Below are 2,996 nucleotides of genomic sequence, written 5' to 3'. Positions count from 1 at the left end.
TGTAGCCAAGGCTGGCCTTGAACGCCTAATTCTCCTGCCTCCACCTCCTAAGTTCTGGGATTATAGACACATACCTGGCTTTGCTCCATAATCACACTTCTAATATATATATATATATATATATATATATATATATATATATGAATTTTCAGTGTATCCTTTACAAATAATCACAATTTTGTGTTTTCTTCCTCTCTTCATTTATGTGTTATTTTCCTTCTCTTATTTCATTGTCTGTGACATTAAAGAAAATGTTGAGTATTATCCAACATATTATTGTACGGGTGTCTTTACTTTGCTCTTATCTTTATTTGTATAAAATGTTTCGTTTTATAACTTTTTTGATAGACATAATAATAGTTGTAAATTTCCATGGGAAATAAGCATGATATTTTGATGCATATATATGTTATGTATTGCATCTGAAGTCTTCTTTTATAAGTACTCTTTTTTAAAAGATTTGTTTGTTTATTTATTTATTTATTTATTTATTTATTTATTTTATGAGTGCACTGTAGCTATCTTCAGACCCACCAGAAGAAGGCATTAGATCCCATTACAGATGGTTGTGAGCCACCATGTGGTTGCTGGAAATTGAACTCAGAACCTTTGGAAGAGCAGCCATTACTCTTAACCACTGAACCATTTCACCAACCCACATCTGAAGTCTTATCTAGCATAGTACTTGCTGTATTTTTATGTTTTAGATAACAAAACCAATAAATATTTTATATAACAAAAATCATATATAAAAATATTTTATATAACAAAAATCAATAAAATAATTCAAGTTCTATGCATTTACTTAAGAAAATTGAATGCATGCTTTAAAAGTGTTTATTTTCTTTTAAATTGTACTCATGTGTATGTGTCTCTATGTGCTTGTAGTACAGGTGCCCAAGAAAGCCAGAAGAGGAGGTTGGTCCTCTGGGCCAAGAATTAAAAGGCAGTTCTGAGTTGCCTAATGTTGGTTCTGGTATCCAAACTTAGGTTCTCTTCTAGAGAAGTACATGATTTTAACTCCTGAGACATTTCTCCAAGTCCTTTAACACAAGTTTATACAAAAGTTTGCACATGAAGTTCACAAAAACACAATTTATCATGGCCCAAAGTGGAAATGATCAAATGTCCACCATCTAGCAGGTGTGTAAGCAGACTCTGGTATGTGTGCTCGATGGAACGTTAGCTCTGTAGAAAGGGGGAAAGTGCTGGAAGGTGCTGCCATGTACAGGAACCTTACACTTCTATGCTACATAAAAGGACTAGGATACGAAGGTCCCATATTTAATGATTCTACTTACATAAAATGTGGCATATGAATACAACCTTCTTTATACTTTTTAAAAGACATTTTTATTTAGATATGTCAGTGTGTGTGTGTGTGTGTGTGTGTGTGTGTGTGTGTGTGCCCGAGCACAAATATGTGCTACGAGAGTGCCATGCCTGTGGAGACTAGAAGGTGTTGATCCCCTGGAACCAAAGTCACAGGCAGTGGCGAGCCTGCCAGTGTGAGTTCTAGGAACTGAACCCAGGTCTTCTGGAAAGGATGGAAGTACCCTTAGCTGATGAGCCACCTCTCCAGTCCCTCTTTATTCTTTTGCCTCAAATTGTTATTGTAAGATTTGTCCATAAGGCTAAAGGTACTATATTTTGCACTCATTGCTGTACAGTATGATAACAGTATTAAATAATAAATATGATTATTTATCAGCTGTAGATGAATTTTTTATTATTAGTGTGGTTTTTTGCTAGAATTTTAACTTTGTTTATCTGCATTTATTTTATATGACACACGGTGATGTAACATTTGTAATATTTGTGTAATATTTAGAATTAGCCTAGATCTATCCCCCTTAATATCTCTAGTGAACTTTTTCATGCATTGAAAATGACCTATTGTAAGAATACACCAAGTTCAACAGGCTTACAGAACTGTATCCCTATTTCTATAATGATCTTAGAGCCTGTCTTTGAGAGGTTCTTAACAATAATTTGAGCTCTTCAATCCCTGATCAACTCTTTGTCTGTACATTTTTGGCTTTTCTGGAAATTTCACGTTGGTGGAATCCTGCAATGGAGTCATTTGTGTGTGGCTCTCCCACCCCTGCCCTCCTTGTTCCTACAGTTTGGTGGCAGCACGATACACCTGCCCTACGTGGATTCTTCCCCTCACTATGAACACACACAGGTTTCTGGGTGAGCAGGTGTTTCCATTTCTCTTGGGTAGCTATCTAGGACCTGGATTCCTGTGTGTTTTACTTTTTTGGAAATTCATGAATTCTTTCCCACAGTGGCTGTACATTTGTCATTTCCATCAGCAGTAAACAACAGATCTGATTCTGTTCCTGCCTCCTGTACTTGTGCTCTGCCTCCTTTGATTGGGTCCCAGCTATTGGGTGTAAAGTGGTCCCCGCCTGTGGGTCGGATCTGATTTCCTTAATGCACAATGATGTGAATATCTTTCTCATCTTTATCATTTATACATATGTGTGCATTTGTAATCTCCAAATCTTTAGCCTATTTGAAACAATGTTGTCTTTTTCTTCTTATTTTATCAGTTCTAGTTCTTTATATGTGTTTTATCTATGAGTCATTAATCAGACAGATGATTAATGGAGAGTCTCTTCATATCTGTGAACATCTATTAATTTCTAAATTTATCAGTGAAGCTCAGTTTATCAATTTTTTTTTAACATACCACGTTTTTGGAGTCAGATCTTCCAAATTTTTGTTATGCAAAGTCACAAAAGTCTTCTATTTTTTTCTGATAGCTATTTTATACGTAAAGTTCTTTCATTTGCATCTGCATGCTCATTGATATAAATTCCTGCTTATGGGCTGACAGCTTAGTTTCTTTCACCACTGATATCTAATGGTTGGTGTTGTTTGTTGAAATGGCCAGCCACGCTCAATTGATGTGCCTTGGTAACTTCAGAAGTGTTTGATTCATATTTTCTTATTTCAAGATGGAAATGACCTGCTTCTTTAATTTTTTT

Source organism: Mus caroli, chromosome 11, assembly GCF_900094665.2.
Source record: "Mus caroli chromosome 11, CAROLI_EIJ_v1.1, whole genome shotgun sequence".
Classification (NCBI taxonomy): Eukaryota; Metazoa; Chordata; class Mammalia; order Rodentia; family Muridae; genus Mus; species Mus caroli.
The sequence above is the reverse complement of the archived record's forward strand: the minus strand, read 5'-3'. Positions refer to the sequence as shown.